The sequence below is a fragment of the Octopus bimaculoides genome, chromosome 2 (assembly GCF_046866305.1).
Source record: "Octopus bimaculoides isolate indiv1 chromosome 2, ASM4686630v1, whole genome shotgun sequence".
Lineage (NCBI taxonomy): Eukaryota > Metazoa > Mollusca > Cephalopoda > Octopoda > Octopodidae > Octopus > Octopus bimaculoides.
Window position 1 is genome coordinate 39,647,296 of NC_142929.1, and position 25,000 is coordinate 39,672,295.

At 37.7% G+C, this 25,000-nt stretch overlaps 1 long non-coding RNA gene across 2 annotated transcripts in view; it reads right to left on the reverse strand.

The window, feature by feature from the left end:
* The window catches only part of LOC149137040 (uncharacterized), a 57,433-nt gene that overhangs the window by 2,655 nt on the left and 29,778 nt on the right, over nucleotides 1-25,000 (reverse strand). Inside the window, exons 1-2 of one of the 2 annotated variants that reach the window (XR_016238752.1) lie at nucleotides 6,281-6,491; nucleotides 4,103-4,225 (exon numbers count right to left, since the gene is read on the reverse strand). This is a non-coding gene — a long non-coding RNA (uncharacterized LOC149137040). Of the gene's footprint in view, nucleotides 1-4,102; nucleotides 4,226-6,280; nucleotides 6,492-25,000 lie in introns of those variants that run through there. The other variant, XR_016238750.1, reaches the window with a different exon arrangement.

Here is a 25,000-nt window from a genome sequence, read left to right on the forward strand (position 1 = left end):
ATCGCTACTCTAGACGTTTTCATAGTCAGCAGTCGCCACTGGTCTCTGTTTTCTGACATGCATAGCAAGTTCTCTGTGTTGTGACCTGCCCAGCTCTTGATGCTGTCAAACAAGGATTTTCTCTGACTGCCCAAGAGGAAATGTATAAATGAAGTGTCGGTGGACCAGTCAGATATTAAGGCCGATGTGAATACTCTCTTGACAAATTGTATATATTGAGCTTGCCCGAGTTCCGAAATGGATTTTATCTGTTTAAGTGCATATTCACTTTTTTAGAGAAAGCATATATTTCATTTAGATTCGTAAATTATGAAATTTTGGGTTTTTACTTGTGAAACATTCCTTGCATAGATACTTGGATATTTATTAATGCAATGAATTACAACCGACATTGGCGTTTGTAATTTTTATGTTTTAAAGATATTTTTATCGCGGTTTTTGAAGATTTTATGCGCTTGCTTTCATAACAACATAACCGTATATTCATATATTAAGAATTGAATATTGTCATTAATTTATATTCTTTTTACTACTATGTATATTTTCAGATATGATACGTATTTCCTTCCAAGCTTTTGTAAATTTCTTTCCAAATATTATGGACATATATAATATATTCTATTTGATTTTGTATATTTTATGGTTGCTTCTGGCAGTGTATAATCCAGAGGTAACTATTGTCATTTTAAATCTATGTCAGCCTGGGCTGTGTACACCGGTGATCGAAGGAATTCCAACTACCGCCATTCTATCTATTTTTTCGCGAATAGGCTATGTGGTACTAGATAGCACAGTGTAACCTTCCTTTCTTTTAAAGATAGATCGTTCACATTACTCTGCAGGGAGCATAGGACCGGTATCCTGGTTTCTTTGACATATATACAAGAGTCGGCTGAAAGCTTTATAGACTAACCAATATATTCTCATGGAAAGTAACTAAATGAGGTTTATTTTTCAATATAATCCCCCTTATGGTTCACACACTTCTATCAGTGTTGCAGTGCTTGAATTTCATCAGTGAAAAAGGTTTCATTCGGTTCCTCAAAAAAGTCATCAACAGGAGATATGACATCATCATCACGGCGATATTGGTTCCCAGCCAAGTGTTTTCTCATGTTGAGGAACAAATGATAGTCAGATGGAGTTAAATCAGGTGAGTAAGGGAGGTGATCAACTAGTTGAAAGCCACAGTTACGCACAGCAGCCATTGAAACCAAGGACGTGTGCTGGAGCATTGTCCTGATGAAGTAAGACACCTTTCGTCAGTTTTCCTGAAGTTTGGTCCTGATAGCCTTTCGTAAGCGCTTCTGCAAGTTGGTATAGTACTCTCCATTGATGGTCTGGTCTTTTGAAGATAGTCAATAAACACAATGCATTTTGCATCCCAAAACACTGAAGCCATCAAGATTCTCTGGAGATGAAACGACCTTGGCCTTCATTGGGGTAGGTGAGGGGAGTTCTCCATAGCATGCACTGTGTCTTTGTCTCTGACTTAAAGTGATAGACCCAACACTCATCCTGGGTTAGGAAACGTTCAAGAAAACCAGCTGCATCTACCTCAAATGATCTTAGACTTTCCCGTTGTATGATCAGCCTGATGCACTTTGGATCAGGTGTCAGAAGACGTGGCATCTACCAAGCACAAATCTTCGTCATGCTAAGTTCATTGTACAGAATATTCTTAATTCTCTCGCGAGATATGCTGACAGCATTGACTATTTCATTTATAGTTAATCACTTGTCATCCATCTCCATGTGGTGAACACAATCATTGTTTCCCTCAGTTGTGGTAGTTGCAGGACGTCCAGACCTTCAGTCATCTTCAAGACTCTCCCTTCTAATTTCAGTCACCAACTTTTGCACTGTTGATAATGCTGGAGCGTCATCCCCTAATATAGTAACCATGTCAACATGAATATCCTTGCAGGGAAAACCCTTTTTCTGCAGGTACTTGATAATACCACAATGCTGAATTTGCTCCATTTTCAAGAGGGGTCGCTCCTTGAAATCTTCTTTGAAAAGTGAGATGTCAGTTTAGCTGGAAAGAGACAATGTACTTATTAATAAGATTTGAAATTAATGCATGCAAGATTTCAGAGCTGTAGCATCATTCGTCATAGTCAGCCTATGACCTTTTCTGCCCACCCTCGTATACTCCTACCCGGACAAGACGTCGGTCACATAATTACTGAGTTTTATCAGCTGAGTGGACTGGAGCCACATGAAAGGAAGTCTTTTGCTTCATCCGGTTCAGGAATCGAGACCAAAATCTTGCTTTCATGAGTCCAACACCCTAACCACTAAGCCATCTTTTAAAGATGGTTCAGAGTAATTCGACAGCCATTTGGCTGCTGTTTACAGCAGATCGAGCAACAATGCAAAAACGTGTTCGTTCGCTGGTTATCATAATCACACCCTCAAAATTATATGGCTGAAATTGCATGTAGACTGCTTGTAAGAATGTGTAACAATCAAACAACAATCGCAAATCTTGAAACTGTTTTTTTATTTCTCAGTTTCATTAGCGTTAGATTGCGTTAAGGTGATAATGGGGCTGCGTATGGCAACACAACGTTAGCGTATACCTCACATTTGCTTCAACGAATACGTTTAAAGATTCCATCTGCATCAATGATAAGACGACTTGGACGCATGCGCATATGCGTGCATTATGTGCATGTGTTTTCAAACATCAGGATATGTGTACACTTAATGTGCAAATACATTCGTGGTATTGTGAATATGTGTATGCGTGTACATGTGTATAATGTTCAACAGCTGCAAGTGATCGAGAAACTGCATTATTATTACTGCCAACACTATATAACAGCTGAACTAACAAGAGAGGCTATATGCAGCTTTCAACCGACTAGAAACAGCAGCCTAAAATTCTAAAATAAAGCTAACATTCTTTTAAGGGGCCTTTAAAAGAAGATATGGTAACAACTGAAATGATTTTGGTCATTCATCTATTTACTGAGTGACGACATGGTTTCAAATGATGATACCAGCAGCTAATACCACTCTCGCTACCATCCTCGTCTTCATTTATCTCACAATTCTTTTTAGTATGATTCCCTGGTTTGTCGTAGTATTAGCTAAAAAAACTTCTGTTATCATCACAGCAACAACCACCATCACCAGCAACAACACCAACACCACAAGCACATTTCCACATAACATCATCACCACGACAACCACCACGATCACTATCACAAACCACCTGTATGAACGTAAGCACTGCAGCCGTACCACGACCATATCATTATAAATATTAGGTATGTGTATGTATGCATATTATATATATATATATATATATATATATATATATATCTTCAAATGTGAAATAGAAGCAGCGCTAGTGTAATTAACATTATCGACTACACATACTTAACGTACACACTGTATTTATTTGCCGACAGGCTGCGATTTGAAATGGTGGAGATTACTCTCTCTCAAAGCGCCGGGTGTTAAAATACCTAAAAGTCATGGACAGGTGAGACAACTCACCCCAGATCTATTTTCAGGAGTGATGGACATCGATGTACCGCCACTTTTTGGCGGCTACTTTGAGTAAACTGTTAAATCCAAGTTATGTTTTATTTCATATACTTTTATTAATGGATGGGTTATTGTAGGGTTTTTTTTTCCTTTTACGCAAACTGTTAAATTGTGGCTGAATACCCTATATATAAGAAAAGTTTGAGCAGAACATACAAAAACACACTCACACATACACACGCCCTAACACGACAGATATCAACTCAATAGACCCGTTTCCACTCCCTAATATAAGCACCACATATATAGTACTCCTACACACACCTCATACCTGCTTAAGTGCTTCAAAGAATTTAACAAAAACATAAACAAAAAATATGCAATCGAACACATAGATGCATATGCGGCTGTTGAGCACTTGCCCAACACCACCTTAAGAACGCTACACATATTGTGCCACTGCACGCATTACAATTCTACAAGAACACCAACCCTAAACCATTCAAACATTTCCTATACACGCTTTTCCAGAAAACCCTTGTCACCATGCAATACTCCCAGAAATGATGTTTTGGTGTGAAGGGACATAACTCGGACATACCTCAAACCTTGCTCGGCTCGTTTCGTCATCTTTTTCATTGCAACCACAGACCGGATGTTTCTTTTCACCTCTAACAATAGAGAGCAGTCGCCATATTCCATATTTCATCCATAACTGCCACCTCTGAAGAGAACAGGATTACATAAGCAAGCTGATACAAAACACTCTGTTGAACCCCTAGTACGAAACCGAATGTTAAGATCAGCCGTAATGGATATATATTACAGTACATTTTGATATATATGTATGTATATAATATATATATATATATATATATATATATATATATATATGTATATATATATATATATATATATATATATATATATATATATATATATATATATATATATATATATATATAGAGAGAGAGAGAGAGAGAGAGAGAGAGAGAGAGAGAGATAGATAGATAGATGGATGGATGGATAGATAGATAGATAGATAGATAGATAGATAGATAGATAGATAGATAGATATTCACACACGCATATGCTTTCTACTACAGGTATATGGCGTGAAACTTTCGGGGAGGGAAATAATCGATCATATCGACCCAGTGTTCGATTGGTACTTATTTTATCTATTCTGAAAGGATGAAGGGCAAAGTCAGACTAGGCGGAATTTGAGAGTAAAGCGTAAACACGTCTGAAATGCCACTAAGCATTTTTCCCGACGTGTTAACAATTCTACCAGTTCGCTGTATGTATGTATGTATGTATGTATGTATGTATGTATACAGACTGCGAGTATTACTGTTTTGGGGAGTCGTATTTTAGTAGTAGTTTTAGAAATAGTAGTTTTTGTTGCTATTTCTAATTTTCGGTGTGTGGTGAAGCAATACTTGCTGAACCCTAAATTTTAAATTGTGTGTGTGTGTGTATATATATATATATATATATATATATATATATATGCTCTCTCTCTCTCTCTCTCTCTCTCTCTCTCTCGCATGTTCACGCACACATACGCACAGATATTCAAGCATCCTCCTTAATCCAATCAAAATCGCTGAGATGAATAGAAGAGAATGCTTTTGCGGAATACGATGGATGAGTATTAAAAAAATGGTGATAAAATTAAAAACCGGACAAAATTTATATATATAGATAGCAGTTAAATTAATTATTGTTTTTGTTGACACACGAAAATTGTTATTAGAAACAAAATTGCTAACCACCTTACAAACAGAAAACCAATAATCCTTCCTATGGCAGGATCAAGACCTGAAGCTTTGGGGGAGGGAGACATACGATCATATTAACCCCGATGCTCAACAGGTGCTTATTTTATCAACCCCGAACGGATGAAAGGTAAAGTCTTGGGTAAGCGTTCTGTGAAAAGTTTCCTTCGGTAGAAAATGTGTGAAACCTCACTGTATAGGTATTCATACGTATGTGTGTGAGTCTTTCTGTTTGTACTCCCAGCGGTGTTGGTTTATTGACATCGTAACTTAGCGTTTCGACTCAAGAAAACTATAAAATACGTACCGCATTTAAAAATAATTAGTGGGTCGATTTATTCGACTAAACCCTTCAAGGCAGTGCTTAAGCATGACCGCAGTCTAAAGTCTGAAACAGGTAAAAGATAAAAATATTCTTTTCTACACCAGGTACAAGGCCCGAAATTTTGGGGGCAGGTCGATTAGATCGACCCTAGTACGCAACTGGTACTTAATTTATCGACCCTGAAAAGATAAAAGGCAAAGTCGACCTCGGCGGAATTTGAACTCAGAACGTAAAGACAGACGAAATACCGCTAAGCAATTCACCCGGCATGCTAACGTTTCTTATTTCTTTATTGCCCACAAGGGGCTAAACATAGAGGGGACAAACAAGGACAAAGAGATTAAGTCGATTACATCGACCCCAGTACGTAACTTTACTTTATTTATCGACCCCGAAAAGATAAAAAGCAAATTCGACCTCGGTGGAATTTGAACTCAGAACGTAACGGCAGATGAAATACCGCTAATCACTTCGCCCGGCTCGCTAACCTTTCTGCCAGCCTTAGAAGATAAAACTATTAAAAACAGAAGTAGCATACAGGAAAATGTCTAGGTTGAGAGGAATCTAAAGTAATATACTTAATTTTATTCAATAGATATATATACAGATACATATTTTTTTACTGGTCAGACAAAGCTATAAGAAAGTAATAAGCATGGAAATAACAACGAACCCGATTTTAGATTCAACTATGTATTTACCAAAGATGAATGGCATAAAACACACAGATCGAAGGCAGCTCAAAGCTGTTATAATTAATTGATTCCGAAACACAAGTCGTCACAAAATATCAGAGTTCAAGCGCAGAGCTGTAACAAATAGCTGAATATACATCTCAGTTCTTAAAGATAGGTGGAGTTCCTTGGTTCATAGCGAATCCTCGAAAGGCGGTCAAAACAGAAGGGAGGTCACTCTTACCGTTTTCTAGTTACGTTGTTTACTGTTTATGTCGTCGTTCTGCCTTTCATTTCAGCAGCCGTCGAGAAAGACAAAATGACACTTAGAATGACACTTGTCATTCTAAAGTGAGCTAGTGATAAACATTAGTCGTCTCTGTTCCTGGTCATCTCGCCAAGCTCCCTTCACTAACTAATTTCTTTATTGCCAATACATGGCTAACATAGAGGGGACAGCACAAGGACAAGACAAAAACATTTAGGGACTGGGGTTATACATTAGTTAGTCAGGGTAAAAATCGAGTATAATGAAATCGAAAGGATTAATCAAATTAAAATAAATTATAAATTAAATGATAATATATAGTTTTTTCCGGGTTTGTGTTCAGCCTGCTGTTTTTGTTTTCCCCTTTTTTCTTCTTTATAAGTATTAATTTTTGTTTTTTTTCTTCCGTTTTTTTTTGTTGCTTCTTTTCCGTTCCGACCGGCTACACGAGCTCGGCTCCATTCAATCTCAACTTCCTTACAACATTTGTCCATCTTTTCTCGAACGTTCTTTGAGTCAGGTACCTCTTCTCCAGACTGATCTTCTTGGACAGGTGGTAGTTAAAAAAACTAACCAACCTGTGTCCGAAGATGACGTTGCCTGTCTCAATTCCTCTTCCACGTGTCACCCATACTATCTCTGGATCTATTTCAAAACGGGGGCACCAGTTTTCATTTATGTTTTATGTAGTGTTTTTGGTACCGAAAGACTTTCAAACTTCGTATACTTATCTATTTTGTGTTATAGAACAGAAAAAAAATTTTGTATTCGAATTTATTTCATGCAAAAAATTGTCTTATTTCGATAATTTCTACTAATCACTGACGTCTATTCAGTTGAAAACAGTTAGCGCTGTAACGGTGTATATCGTATTAATCCCCTAACCCTAACCCTAACCCTAACTAGACTGTTAACCCTAACCCTAACCCTAACCCTAAAACTAAGCCTAACTCTAGAATCCGAACTCTAAAATTGTTACACACATAGATACGCACAGCGTAATTTATTATATAAACAATATATGCGTATAAATTACGATTAAACCGGATGAAATATGTCACAGGGAATAAAATTTTTATGACCGCCCAGCAGTAACTCTATTCAGCTGAATAGACGTCAGTGGTTGGTTGGAATTACAGAAATACGACAACTTTAACATGGAATAACTTGCGATGTACGTTTTTTTGTTAAGAAGACTAAGAGTAAAAGATGTTTTATATGACACATTCTACCAGTGTCCCAAGTTTCAAAGTGTTTCGTTAGTGTTTCGTTAAGAAAATACTGGTGCCCCCGTTTTGAAATAGATCCCTATCTCTTTCAATACGACTAATACGCAGAAAAATTACGCCTCCTTTTCCTTGTTAAAGGAGGGGGCGGTACAATCTTGATGATAGACTCAATCAATAACCGTACTCTTTCCGTTTCCGACATCAGTTGTTCAACATAGGTTATTAATCCCCTCAGTTCCTCACAATGTACTAAGGCGTGCGTGAAAGTTTCACTGACATGCCCTCACCTCGGGCATGAGGGTGGGGTACCAACACCATACCATGACAACCTCTCTCGAACTGGCAAGGCCGATCGGTAGCACAACCAGGCCAGGGATTTCTGGAAGTTATTCAGATACCTCGGCCCGAATGTTCTTCCGAACAGGTTGTCAAGCTGGTTCCCATCGAAGCCTAGAGACTCCCCCAGGACGTCGTAGACATGTGCTCTCCCAACCTGCTATAAAAATCCGCTGTGGTAGCCCCGCTGTCGGTATTGCTCGCTCAGGAGAACAAAGCGAGTGCATATCTACACTCCCTCAGCCATTCGCTCATTTTCGGTCTCCGCGTGATCCATGTGCCTACGTTCCGCAGAGACGTCAATTGTGACAGGAAGAACTTGACATCCAAGTAGAGTCAGAGATGTCTCAGCCTCAGCGCATACTTGCGCATCATCAGCCAAGGCATCCCTAATTCAACCCTTAACGGTTTCTGACAGCAGATACAGCACCTCACAAGTGGTGGTTTCCCATTCCACAAAAAGCGGAAAAGGATCCGTTCCAGCTTGGTCAGCCACATACCGGGGCAAAGCACAACGGTTAGGCGGTAGGTTATCACAGATGCTATAAACACCTGTGCAACGTCGGCCCTCCCTAGCAAGGATAGCGTCCTCCCAGTCCAGGTCTGGGTTATGGCCGTCACCTTGCTTGTGACCTCGCTCCAGTTTTTCTCCATCTGGAGGTCCGGTCCAAACCAGATCCCGAGCAGTTTTACCGGGACCTCCGTCCAACGTCCCACAACGTTGTTAGGAGGCATCACCTTGCCCCTCCAGGTGCCGAGTTGCCAGCCGACTGATTTTTCATGGTTAACTTTTGCTCCTACCACCACTTCGTATCTTTTAATGGTGTCTTCTACGGGAGGTAGCTACCCTTCATCAGACACGATGATGGTGACTTCATCCGCATATGCCGTCGCTCCTCTACCATAATATAGATCACGCGGGTCTCCTCCTACCCCGTGGCCTCCAACCTCCGCAGCAGTGGCTCAAGAATCAATACATACAGAAGCGTGGACCGAACCGTCTGTATTTATTATTATCGTAACGCGGCAAGAAAGAGAGACATACCGCTCTGAAAACAACGGGAACTGCTGTTGGCGACTTCCTTATCTCTTGTTAACTGTTCTTTGCAGAGGAAGGGTTAAAGGGGTCAAAGGGAGAATATATAAATCACCTTTCGTCGGCCATGTGTTGAAATTCTCAGCTGTCTCTCTGTGAGAAATTGCTCTGGTACTCTAAAAAGGAGTCCTCTAGATTCAGGTTCGAATCAATATGCCTGAATGAAAATCCACCTTTTTCCTTCCGAGTAAAACACATTCGTAACAAAATATATATATATATATATATATATATATATATATATATATATATATATATATATATATATATATATATATATATATATATATATATATATACATATATATATATATATATATATATATATATATACAGGATGGGGCAAAATGATCTGAAACATTTGTAGGTTTAATTAAAGTAAAATAGAGTAAAGAACGATAGATGTGCTTTTATTTTCGATATGAACATAGATTGCCATTTTGTTTTAATTTGTGATAATTTGTTTCATTTCGTTTTCAGTTGCCAACAGGATTTGGACGGGCAAGCATTACGCTTTCATTATGAAAGTGCTTATCAAGAACAACGAATCCGTAACTGCAACACGAAGAGTGTTCTGTGTGCATTTTAGGCTTGGCAGACATGATCCCGTACCTATTCGAAACACGATTTTGTTATGGATTACCAGCTTCAGACCTAGTGGATCAGCATTGAGACGAAAATCAACTGGCCGACCTTGGACCGCCAGAACTCTGGAAAATGAAGAAGCGGTAAGAGCTTACATTCCCCACAACGTTCTGCACGGAAACACGCCGCTGCTTTTTGGCCTTTCGATAGAAGTTCGCGAAGAATTCTTCACCAGGAAATGCAGATGCATCCATACAAAATGGTTTTGACACAAGAACTCAATGAAAGAAGCTTTAAAACTCGCAGAGCATTGTGTTTGGAAATTCAACATGTCCCCACCCCACCAGCACTTTCTTGTGTTTTCAGTGACGAGGCCCATTCTCACATGTGTGGCCGCGTGAATAAGCAAAACTTCCGATACTGGGCTGAGAACAACCTTCGTGCATTGTCCTCGGGTGACTGTATGGTGTGCAGTAGCAGAATTCGGCATTTGGAGTCTGTACTTCTCCGAAGAAGACAATTTTATAGTGATTGTGAACTCTGATCAATATTGTCTGATGCTAGAGATTTTTCTGAAACCCAAACTGAATGAACTTGACGACAGGGACAATGTTTGGTTTCAACAGGATGGGGCAACAGCCCACACTTCTCGACGTACTCCGGTCATTTGGCTGGCCCGCCTGGTCACCTGATTTGAATCCGTGCGATTTTTTTCTGTGGGAATACCTGAAATCAAAGGTATACACTCATCGCCCTCGATCTCTTGAACAATTAAAAGCTGCCATTCATCAAGAAATTGCTGCCATTCCACATGAAATGACCCGTCGAGTTATGGACAACTTTCGTGAACACCTTCGACAGTGTGTAAACAATGACGGCAGGCACACACGTGACTGATTTAATTTTTAAAACCAAATGAGGCAAAATGGCATTATATGTACATTTCGAAAATAAGAACACATTTTTCGTTCTTTATTTTATTTTGCTGTCATTAAACCTATAAATATGTCAGATTATTTTGCCGCATCCTGTATATATATATATATAGAAGAGATTGAGAGAGAGAGTGTATGTATGTGTGTGTGAGAGAGAGAGAGAGGGAGAGAGAGAGGCAGATAGACAGGCAGGGAGAGGGAAAGAGATCATGTGCTTATAACAGGTTTTGCTTAGCTGCTATTTCTTAGGTATATGTATTGCTAACTGTGCAAAGGTAAATTCTACAAACAATTGTGTTTTATAATGAGATTTAAATTACTTTAAGGGAAAGAATGTGATTAGAAAAGTCAATATTAGATAAGACATCAAACTGGATGCCACGGGAGACTGACTATAAAAAGCATCAATATTTAATAAAATGTTTAATTGGATGACCGAAGAAGGTAGATATATGAAAGGAAGAGAAAGGGAAGAATTTGTATGAACTGATTTGGTGTGGGAGCTATAAGTAAATTAAAGTAAAATGAAATTGAATTAGTAATATTAAACTATAGTGGCTGATACATTTGTGGAAGCTATATTACGCTTGAAACTTTTCTGAAAGATAACTGCCAGATAGTACATCTACCTGGGAAAGTGAGTAAAATTTTTGATTTAAGTTAGTTGATATATTAAAGCTAAATAAAGATTGTGCTATAGTTAAAATAAAGGAGAGAAAAGGAGAGGGTATTTTGGAAGATAGATAGAGATTAATATGGATGCTATTAAGATTACCATATCAGTCAGGTGCATGTTTAAAATATTACAAGTCCGTATTTTACTACATTTTTTTCAAAATGTATATCTATCTAAAGATTCTCTGCTAATGAATTTCGTGGACGTAAACTTCGCAGAAGCTCACTGCGTGCGTATACATACATAAATACATACATACATAAATACATACATACATACATACATACTGCCTTCGAAACGCGGAGTTGATGGAATAGGGACAACTGATGAAGGAAAATATTCTTTATGTTGCATGTCTCGTTTCTCTGTTTGTTTGTTTTTTTTCGTTGTTCGAAAAAAAGTTCGTTTTCTGTCTTCGTTTAACGTTTTTTTTGTTTTTTTTTTGTGATGTCCTGTACCCATATATGCATGTATGTATACATATAGATGTAAGTATGGACATATATGTATGGATATATGCATATATTTTTATATTATTTATATTATTACATACATGCATACATACATACACACACCCACACGCATGCATGCATACATACGTACGTTCGTATGTATGATAGATATACTATATAAAAAGATATAATTATATATGTGTTTGTGTGTGCGTGCACACATATATGTGTGAGTGTGTACTTATGTATGAGTGTATGAGTATGTGTCCTTGTGTTTGCCTTACACAGCCTGACATCTAGTGTTGGTTGTTTATGTCCCCGTAATTTATCGGTTCGGTAGAATGAAACCGGTAGAATAAGAGAATAAGTACCAGACGGAAGATAAGTACTGGAAACAATTTAATTGATTTCATTGTATTACCCGCATGACCGCTGTAACTATGATTAAAACAAGTAATAGAAAGACTCGGTATTTTTTTTAAACAACGATTAATCGTTAAAATTTAGAATTTTAATCACAAAATATTTTGTGGAAGATCTGATTTAATACTGGTTTTAAATTTTGGCACAAGGCCTGCAATTTCGGGGAGAGGGTGAAGTCTATTACATCGATCCCAGTGCCCAACAGGCACTTATTTTATTTATCTCGAAAGATTGAAATGCAAAGTCATCCTCGGCGCAATTTGAACTCAATATGTCAACTCGAAAGAAATAGCTCTAAGCATTTCGTCCCACGAGGTAACGATTCCGCCAGCTCGCCGCCTTAAGATCTAATTTAATACTAAAACAACTAGGAAGGCGGCGAGCCGACAAAATCGTTAGCTCGCTGAGGAAAATGCTTAGGGGCATTTTGTCCAGCTTTACGTTCTCAGTTCAAATTCCACCAACTTTGATTTTGCCTTTTATCTTTTCGGAGTCGACACAATAAGTACCTGTTTAGCACTGGGGTCGATGTAATCCACTACTCGCTTCCCTCAAATTACTGGCCTTGTTCTAAAATTTGAAACCAATATTAAAGATACGGGCAATTAGTTCCAAGACATCCGACTGAACTCAGAAAACACATACATTGCGAAAAGAGATGTAGGGAGGGTTATTACGTCCCTTGTTCTCGCGAAGTTGCTAAAATATATTACAATGCAGGGTTTTGGGTCAAATTTGTAAGTAACTTATTGATATTATTTCTATGATACTTATTTCTGTAAACATGTATTTTAATGTTTAGTTACAATGAATCGGTCCGAAAAAATTATCTCCATATTTTCTCTCCGGTTTGTGTGTAAGCAGTTAATTTTTCATTACAGTTTCCACTTTGCAACATACCAATAATTTTACTAACGTGAATATCAGAAACCCAAATATGTATGTTCGGAACGGTTATATAATTACTAATGATTTGACATTATCTAATTTTCCAGAATCCTTTTTTTTTTTTTGGCTTTAGCTTCCATGTTATGGCATTGCATTGTTTCTCTCCACATAAATCCATTTCATTTTTACTGAGAACTTTGCTATGACGTTTTACTCGAAAAATATTTCTGTTAAGGAAATGAAACTTGATTCTCTTTTTACTGAGCATACACACACCTATATATGTGTACGTGTATATATATATATATATATATATATATATATATATATATATATATATATATATACACCACATTACATTCTTTCTATACTTTAGTGGCCCGAAATGTCAACTGGCAAAAGGTTTCTTGTTTCTTTGTTGAGAAATTCGGAGAAGTACCTTTTCCATTCAAAGTGCAGAGATTTACGACTCCCAGAAGGCTGCCCATCACTATTATATATTCGTACGCTGTCATTTACTTTGTAAAGGCTTAGAAATATTTTATGGCTTCGTATACTTCCACCCCTTTATTTACTAGGTAGAAATTCTTATCGATTTTCAGAGATTTTTTTTCATTTTCTGATAACAGCAACTACAAAGTTATGGTTAACGTCTGCTAACAAGATTAAATGAACAATAAAGATATCCTGTAATATGTGAGCCGTGAACTAAATTGAGCGTTGAAAGGTGGGTGACTGAGGAATGTTGCGCAGGAACAGTTAATGTGGCGTAACTACGTTATGGTATGACTTCAAAAGGGCCCGAATAGAATAGAATATAGGATGAAATAGAATATAACAATGAAATAAAGTAATAGCGGTATATATGTGTTTTAAATGTTTATCATTACGCTTTCACGATATAATAATTATATATACACTTATACACACAAACATTTAAACGTAGATGCACACACACATAAACACACACACACACACATACACATACACACATACATACACACACAGAGACGAGTGTATGTATGTATGTATGTATGTATGTATGCACGCATGCATGCATGCCTGGATGTATATACACATTTAAAAAGTCATTCATTTTAATTTTCAATTTAATACAAATAAAGTGTGTCAAAAAATGTTGAAGCAGTTGGAAATAATGTCAGTGACCATTTACAACGAAAATAAAACAAAAATGAAAACTGGTGTAGGCGTGTTTTAAAAGTGCATCATAGCTCTTCAATGATGTAGTAATTGCTTTTGTCTCACCACGCGATCTCATAGCAAGACACCTCACTAGGTTTAATAGCAAAAGTCGTAATCTCTCTCTCTCTCCTATGTATGTATGTATGTATGTATGTATGTATGTATGTATGTATGTATGTATGTATGTATCTATCTATCTATCTATCTATCTATCTATCTATCTCCCTCCCCCCTCTCTCTCTCTCTCTCTCTCTCTCTCTCTCTCTCTCTCTATATATATATATATATATATATATATATATATATATATATATATATATATATATCATTTTCATCTTCATTTTATCTAGTTTCAGCTCATGAGCTGTGGCCCTGCTGGGACACCGCCATTTGGTATTGCTACACAATTTTACTTCACGAATTTTACTTCTGAAATTGACATTTGGTGCATGAGAGAGTTTGATGCAGCTGCCCTCATCTGCACCTCCTGCCGCGAAGTTGATTCATCTCGGACACCTGACAGGAAGAGGTCCAGCCTCATCTTGAAGACACCTACATCCACCCCATACAGGTCTCTCATGTCCTTCGGGAGGATATTGAAGAGCTGTGGACCTCTGAAGCCCAGGCTATTGCAGTATCTTGTCCTACATCTTGATGGCAAGTTTGGAGTCCTTGGCACTATGCAATGGCGTCCAGTTCTTTTATTTGTGTAACTTTCGATGCCAAAGTTTGGGACAATTCCTTCGAGGATCTTCCAGATGGGTATTATGGCATATCTTTCTCGCCTACGCTCTAAGTAATAAAGTCTTAATCTCTTGAGTCTTTCCCAATAGCTTATATGCTGCATAGAGGCTATCTTCTTCGTGTAGCTTCGTTGGATTGCCTCAAGTTCTGAGATTAATTTGACACTGGTTGGTGACCATAGCTGAGAGCAATAGTCAAAGTGGCTTATATACATACATACGTATATATATGTATGTATATATATATATATATATATATATATATATATATATATATATATATATATATATATATATATATATATATATATATATATATATATATATATATATATGTGAAGAGAGAGAGAGAGAGAGAGAGAGAAATGAATGATGTCTAATATCTGAACATAACCCACATGCGCTATTTTTTCCCGACTTACCTCCCTTTTTCTTTACACCCTTCTTTTCTGACTCGTCTATTACTGGACTTTCCTCCAGTATCCAACAAAATCTATTTTCGAAACGTAAAACCCTTACTCTATAACTTTTATTTAATAACTTTTCTTCTTTTAACGCCAACATGATAATATTAACAATGAACTCCATTTGGAGTTGCTATCTCTTTTTTGTTTTGTTTTGTATTTGATCTACTTCATATATGTACCATCCATTATCCTTATATAAATATTACTATTGTCATTAGCGATGAATAAGATAAAGATTGGATTTGATTCCTAGTAAAAGTAAACAGTAAAATTTTACCGCGTTTTACCATGTAAACCAGAACTACTTGTTCCATGTTCGAGTGGTTGGTAACTAAACAGGCTCCCTCACTTGAGTAGCTTGCCACTCTTGTGAGTCCAAGCAGGACTGAAGAGCAGGACCTGTCGAAGGGCGGATGAGCACATTGTGGGTCAACGGCCATCTAGTTGGGGAAGCCAAAGCCAAGCCAGCACAATATATCTGTCAAGAAAACACTATGAGAAAGTCAGAAGAAAGTAACGCTTTGGCCTTATCTATTGGGAGACATTCGCTTAATCGGGAAGACTTTCGTTGTAGAGTTATCAAAAGCGCACAATACATGGTGACGACGAATTACGACCGCCATATATAATATAAATGACAACGACCACATATTATAACTATATTGTAACATGCATATGGTGCTAGATGGGAGATGCATATGCTTTTATGGACGCAGTCAAATAATTATTAAAGAATATGTTAGAGTACTAGATATCGATATGTCGTCTCAAAAGCGGGTATGAACTTCGTATATGAAACAGTGTTTATAATTATCTATTAACGATTTAAGACGGCGAATTGGAAGAGTGTATAAATCGTCTGGTAGAATACCTGGTGGTATTTATCTTCGCTCTCTAAATTAAGATCATACTGACGTTATCTTTACCGTTTATCTTTTATGGTCAATAAATAAGATAAAAGTAAAGCACTGGGATCGATAAATAAATCACAAGTGCCAGGGGTCAATAACGTTGTGTCGTGGTCACGGCAGACTACTCAGAAAATGCTTCTGCAGAAATGGGAGTGAGATGATGGACGGTTCGATATACAGTACAGAAAAATAATCTAGGTTTTAAATTTAAACCACCTTGCATTTTATGGTAAACTGATACTGGTTGTGAGTATGGAGATAACAAAATAAATACTAATTATACATTGAAACCAAATATATAAACTACACCAGTATTGTACACTATCTTTCAAAAATCTCTATAAAAACATAGCAAAACATAACAGAATCTACAAAACATCAAAAAAATACATTGTACTATTTATGTGTGCTGTTACGGTCTGAGTTCAAGTGCCGGTTCGTTAGACATTGTGCTCCATGTTTCTAAGGTGAATAAAATAGAATAACATTGACTATAATTTTGAATGCAAAGCTCCAGCATGGCCACTGATCAATGACAAAAATCTGTAAAAGAATAAAAGAATTGGTTGTTAACCTCTAGTACAGAACTGCCAGAGCCATTGAAATGATTTTTTACAAACTGTAATATACATCACGTCAACTTTCTTCCTCTCATAACTATAACTTCTTAATATCACATATTAACGGATGCTCTTGCATTTAACGGAGTAAAGGAAAGAAAACTACACACGTGCTTTACTTGGACTTTTCCTCGCTCCGCTTTCTGACGAAGAGCCATATTCGAAACGTTATATAACCCCTCTTGTTTCTATTTTAAACTGAACGTCACTCTAATGCAATCTCTATGTTTGTTCTTCTAACTTTTGTTGCTTTTGTTTTGATTTTGATTTTGATTTACCTATACACACACAGACACAGACACACACACACATACACGTACACAAACACACACACACACACACAAACACACACACACACACACACACACACACACACACAAACACACAGAGGTATAGCAGTGTGGTAAGAAGCTTGCTTCTCAACCACATGATTCCGGGTTCAGTCCTACTGCGTAGCACCTTGGGCAAGTGTCTTCTGCTATTAGCTCGGGCCGACCAAAGCCTCGTGAGTGAATGTGATGGATGGAAATTGAAAGAAGCCCGACGTATATATATATATGAATTATGTATTTGTGTATCTGTGTTTGTCCCACCACCATCGCGTGACAACAGATGCTGGTGTATTTATGTCCCCGTAACTTAGCGGTTCGGCGAGAAAGACCGACAGAATAAGTACAAGGCTTACAAAGAATAATTCCTTGGGTCAATTTGTTCGACAAAACGTGGTGCTCCAGCATGGCCGCAGTGAAATGACTGAAACAAGTAAAAGAATAAGAGTACACACACATGTATATATATATATATATATATATATATATATATATATATATATACAGAGAGAGAGAGAGAGAGAGAGAAAGAGAGAGAAAGAGAGAGAGAGAGAGATAGACAGACAGATAGATAGATATATGTATGTATGTTTGTATACATACACACACACGCACAAACACCCACATATATATGTACATATACACTTGTGTGTGCATGTGTGTGTATACACAAACATACATATACGCACATACAAACACACGTGCGCGTGCAATATGTTAAGCAAGCCAATACACAAACGAAATCTTACAGCGACTGAACGTAGTTATATTTCTATATTACATTTGTTTCGATTTATGAAACACTTCGTGGAGCAACGAAAGATTTAAAAATATTCATAACCACCATCAATACGCACAACATCAGCATATTACCAAATTTATCATTTCCAAAAATCATTGCTATTGGCACAAATATCTTTGCTAAGATGACTAAAATTTGTATAACTGACGCCACCTTGATCGTAAAACCTAATAACAATTTACACATTTTGTTGAACCGTTGCATAAGCAATATTATCAATACATTAGAGTAAATAAGACATCAGGAGACTGAAATAGAGACGTGGTAAAATCCAGAATTTAAGGAAACTGATGATTGTGCTTGTAATAATTGTGTGATATCAGAGCTCATAGAAAAAAATTGACGAGTGAAACAGCTTCAAGGTCACAGCAATGAACTTTACCATAATCTTCGAAGATCTCTCCTACGATTTGATTGCATATTCCCAGAAGTGTATAAAAAAACTGTCTTTGGTAAGGTCAAATTTCAGTGTATCTACACAGACACACACAAGCGTCAATGTTCGTCAGCCTTAAAACATCGTCGTTTTTTTTCAACGAATCTTTTCCAAAATTTGCAGATGTGAAAGAGGTGCAGAAAAAAAAATACAGAGCATGAAAAGGCAAGCATTACTTTGTAAGAGTTTCAGCAGTATTTCGTACAGTGGAAAACGCGTCTGGACTGATGCATTGCTTCAAATTGAGAATACTTTGAAGGCGATAAAAGTGTAAACATATAAAACTTAGTGAATTAAATAATATTGCAAAATTCCGGTTTCTTTTGGGTACCCCTCGTATAAATATATATATATTTAAACACATCACAGATGCCCATAAATATACACTGTATTTAAATGAATAATATATAGTCTATTGACTAATTTTTTCTTCTCGCTAGACCACTGGTAGCAAATAGAATTTCTAAAATTTCTTTTGCTACCCTGAGATTTATTAATATATATATATAATTAACAAAATGAGATAAAATTCCAAGGTTGTAAAGGATTTCAGAACATTTATAACGAGAACATTTATATATATGCATGCTCATATATGACCTCCTCATTCGCATAATCACCGAACCTGGAGCTTAACTATAGTTTGTCCATAGCACTCACTCAGCATTACCTGACACACTTGGGTCTTCTTGATACCATTGCCTCTCATAACCTATATATATATATATATATATATATATATATATATATATATATATATATATATATATATATATATATATATAGGGAGAGTTCACAAAAAAAAACAAAGGACGAAGACACGTGGTGTAGCCAACAAACAAACATAGTTTAACGCTCAGGAAATGAAAAGGTCTTTAACGTTTCGAGCCTACGCTCTTCTAAAGAAAGGAACACAGAAAGAAACAAGTTGAGAAAATAAAGAATGTGTACTGGCTAGTAATCTATCATGGCGAATACCGGACAGAAGGGGATCACACAGGAGAGCTAGAAAGAAGAGGAGATAATAAACTAGTGGTGATCCCAAAATGAAGCTGCGCGTGCATATGTATAAGAAAGCATTATGTGCGTGTGGAGGAAGGCTGATGACCTTCACGTGTGCGTGTGTGCATGTGTAGGTGTGTGGATGTTGGTATGTGGCTGGGAAGTGGTCAGTGCTAGTGTGTGCGTAGTGGTGTGATGTGATGTGGTGTTGTGTGGTGTGGTGGTATATGATGTGGTGGTGTTGGGATGTGGTGTGGTGTGTGGTGTGATGGTGTTGGGATGTAGGGGAGATGAAAGCGGAGAAATCAAGGGTGGGGTGTGGGTTAGCCTGAGGGTGGGGGTAGAGGTGGGGTATGTGGGAATGGGTGTAAGGGATGGGAAGGATATGGAAGGTGGAGTTGGATTGTGTAGGGGTGGAGTTACGAGGGAGGGGTGACGATGAAAGGAGAGGAGGAAAGGAGAAGGTGGATAGGAGTGAAGATAAGAGAGAAGGAGAGTAGGAGTGAAGAGAAGTGGGAGTCGGAGCAAGGGAGGAGAGGTGGGTGGAAATGAAGAGAAGAAGTAGGTGTGAGAGCAGAGGGGAGAAAGGCTAGATGAAGAGGGGAGTAGAGTTGAGCCCATGTGGCGCGAAGAGAGAAGATTAATCCCTGTTCACGGGGAAAACTGGAGTTCGGATGGCACCTGTGGAAGGACAATCCGAACACAGACAGGTGTTGCAAAGAGTGACTGGTAGAGCGGAAAGGGCGCGATACCGGGGTATCATTGACGAGTCGCATGTCTCGGAGGTGTTCCGTGAACCGGTCAGCCAAGCGGCGTCCCGTTTGCCCGATGTATAGAGAAGGGCAGAGAAAGCAGGAGATGCAGTAGATGACATTCGTATATATATATATATATATATATATATATATATATATATATATATATATATATATATGTGTGTGTGTGTGTGTGTGTGTGTGTGTGTGTGTGTGTGTGTGTGTAGTAAATCCCCCAAAAGAACAACAAACACGAAAAAAAAACAATAACGCGAGGACGTGGTACATGTAACATATTATCAGACGCTCAGGAAAGGAAAGAAAGATGGTTTAACATCTCGAGCAGGGCTCTTCTTCAGAAATAGAGGAAAGTTCAATAGAACGGAGGAAGAAAATCGCCAACGATTCGCATGTGGTTACATTTTGAAATGCATATATATATACTGTGAAAATAATAAGGGTGCAAAATTTAGAAAAATGTTCATACCGGTGGCTTGCATGCGTAATAAAGTCGATAGACAGCATATTTTCATATATAATAGCGTATAAACAATTGACGTATTTATACACTAAAGAGGTGACATTTGACATGACACCTTACACGCTAGAAAGAGTAGTTAAAGCCCAAACCACGAATAAGAGCAATTTGAAAGGTCACCTCTTTCGTGTGTCAATGCGTAAATGGTTTATACACTATTATATATATATATATGTGTGTGTGTGTGTGTGTGTGTGTGTGTGTGTGTGTGTGTGTGTATACTCCTCGTATATATATATATATATATATACACACACACACACGTGTGTGTGTATATATATATACACACACACGTGTGTGTGTACATATATGTATTATAACTATCAGACCTTGTTAAATAATTTACTAGACTTGATCGTGAATCCTTTTATTCAAAATCCATTGTATTTGCCTGAAACCTGAAATTCTTTGAAAGAGTATGTCAACAAGACAACATGGTGGCTTAAAGTTAACAGCAACATCTGTGCAGAATAATAATAAAGAAACATAAAAAATTGACCGTAGACGATATAGAAGAAAACAAAATTTTAAAGTACATCTTCCTTTGAGTTACGAATTCAAATATTTTGATAAATGATATTTAATCAAAATCGAGAATAAAGTCCTTCGTGTTGGCTACATGAATGAAAATATTCACGAACAAATTTTGCTGAAAGCTAAATTATCATTTTATAAGAAAACATTCACAGCAATAGGCAACATTTGTGTAACATTAAAGGTTTGAAGTTATGATTGCAATTTTGTTAATATGATTGAGAACAGCATACAAATTTCATTAACAAAAATGTGAGCAGTGTATATCATTCAGTTTGTCATTTTCATATTGCTTTTACAGTTTGGCTCAGATGTTGATGTTACCGTATCTTCGCCATGTTGTTGTGTACACATATTCTGTAAAATAAATTCAAGTTTCAGACGAATATCAACGATTTCTAATAAACGAACATATCCTTTCAAATGAGATGCCGAAACCACGTGAGACAAAAGAAAACACTCCGACTGTTGTTAAGTTGCCGCTCAGTATATGTGTCAGATCATAGCGACATTCAGAATAACATGTACAGTATAAAATGGTGGAATAGGGTGGCTAGTGTAGAATACAAACAAATAATCTTTCTCTCTCTCCTCCCCAATCTCTCTCTCTTTCTTTCTCCCTCTCTCTCTCTCTGTATGCATGTATATATATATATATATATATATATATATATATATATATATATATATATATATATATATATATATAGCAATAATAAATCTCTGAGGGAGATGTAAACAGTAGCAGCATGACATCGTGAAGTATATTGGCAACCTAAATGTGGCTGACCCATATGGGACGATGCTACTGTAGTTTATAGCCCCAGGAAGACAACTCCTACAGCTGGCTAATGACACACTGTCCGTGCGGAATCAGTATTTGCGATTTGCGAAGGGAAATCAGCGTTCCCATCTCTAGCCTGACGTGATACACTCAAACCTGGTTTTCTTTTATATATATATATATATATATAATGGTGGTGCCCCAGCATGGCCACAGCTCATGAGCTGAAACTAGATAAAATAGAAATGAATATATATATATATGTATATATATATATATATATATATATATATATATATATATTCATTTCTATTTTATCTATATATATATATATATGTATATATATATATATATATATATATATATATATATATATATATATATATATATATATATATATATATATATATATATGTGTGTGTGTGTGTATGTATGTGTGTGCGTGCATGTGTCTGTATTTGTATGTATAAACTTACCCCCCACCACTATCGCTTGACAACCGATGTTGGCGTGTTTACGTCCCATAACTTAGCTGTTCGGCAAAAACACCGATAGAATAATTACTAGGTTTACAAAGAATAAGTCCTGGGGTCGATTTGTTCAACTAAAGGCGGTGCTTCAATATGGCTGCAGTCAAATGACTGAAACATGTAAAAGAATAAAAGAATATATGTACATGTATATGTATATGTATATATACGAGGGGTTGCAGAAAAATTCCTGGCTTTGAGTCATAGAAAATACAGGAGGATCAGTTAATTATGATTTCATCCAACATATTCCCCTTTCAGATTTACCTACTTATTTCTGCAGTCCTTCGTGACACCCTCAAAGCTAAGAACTTTTCAGCACTCTCGTATATAAACATATACTATCAATATCATCATTATTATTATTATTATTATTATTATTATTATTATTATTATTATTATTATTATTATCATTATCATCATCACTACTACTACTACTACTACTACTACTACTACTACTACTACTACTACTACTACTACTACTACTACTACTACTACTACTTAAAACACTTTGATTCAGCCTCTTGAAGCTTAGTTTCGTAGGTTCGTCAAAAGAATCAGTAAAGCTTGGCCTTCAAGTGAGTTGGGCGAAGACCAGGCTGATACATGTCGGCAATTGTTTGCCCCACCCAGCTCCATATTGGCTTCGATGCTGTGAAGTTTATCAGTTCCTTCAGCTACCGGGGCTCTACAGTCACTGGCAATGGATACTTGGCCCTGGATATCAACCGCAGATGTGGCTTGGCCGCCGGGATCAAGCACTCCTTATGGAAGTCCCACTGCTCTATCTCCGGAATACAAAGCTCAGTATCTACAGCGTGCTGGTCCTCTCAGTTCTCCTGTATGGAGTAGAACTGTGGCCCCTCACGAAGACCTTGGCAAAGAGAAAGAAGCGACAGCCTTGACAGCATAGCCTTGAGGGCCAACGACAACGTTAGTTGGAATTCACATTTCCAAGAAGTGTTGCGGGCGCGCTCGCATCAGCCAGCAGCCTCCCGCTTATAGCCATCCCCTGCATGCGTTGGTACAGACATGTCCTCCACCTCACGCGAGATAATCTTATTAAGGCCTTACTCTCGTCCGGTGCAGACTGTGGAGGGCGCCGAACGTGATTAATGAAGATCTCCAGAGGCTCGACGTTACGTTAGAGGCTGTATAGTGGCTGGCAGGCGACCGCCATCGATGAGACGGGGGACTTGTGGACCTGGTGAACTTGGTGGGCTCGACGCACAATCTTGCCTCTGGAGCCGCTAACCTGCGATGACGCCAGCCCCGTCGAGCAGGAGGAGAGCGAGAGAGTAAAGAGGGAGAGAGAGAGAAAGGGAGAGAGAAGGGGCTCATCACAGGCACTTCAAACGGCCGAATAGAAAACTATGGGAAGTTCAAATTGTCTGTGTGAAATCGTGGACTTCTATCTTCAATATCGAAGTCCCTCCTCCTTGGATTTCGTCAGGCAACTTACCACTATAATTGACCGTGATATCAGGATCATCATAAGCGCCAGAAAGTCGATCATGGTTCATAAGGATTCTTTTTACGTTAAGAAGGAAGGCGTCTCACTGTTCAACGTTTCTATAGTGGGTTATGACACGGTCTCAGATTACTGTCTTCATCAGGATATTTATCTTGGATACTCTCAAGAAGCACCCCCCACCCATATGTCGGCCTTTTACTGGGAATAAGTCATGAACGGCTGCACAATGGTTAAATTTAGGGAGGACCTGATAAAGGTCTTCAAAGAATTCGACTTATCCATAAAAGTTACTACGAACTTGACCACTGTTAACGTAACTCGAGACCTCTAAACGGGTAAGGTCTACCCATACATGAAATCCAACAAGGAGACTGTGTACATCCACAGGGACTCTAACCACCCATCCACTGTAGTTAGTAACCTAATTTCCGGTGTTAGCGGAAGAATCTTTACGGTTTTAGCAGATAGAGGGATAGCAGGGTCTCCCTCACTACAATGAGTCGTTAGCAAAGAGTGGATTCACCCAGAAATTAAAATATATGAAGGACCCCACCTCATGTCTACACCTAAAAAGGACTAGAGAGAGAAAGATAATCTGGTTCGACCCTCCATTCAACTTAGAAGTTTTCACCAACGTAGCTAAGATCTTCCAGCCGTTGATCAAGAAGTATTTCTTTAGAAGCCACAAGCACTATAAGCTTTT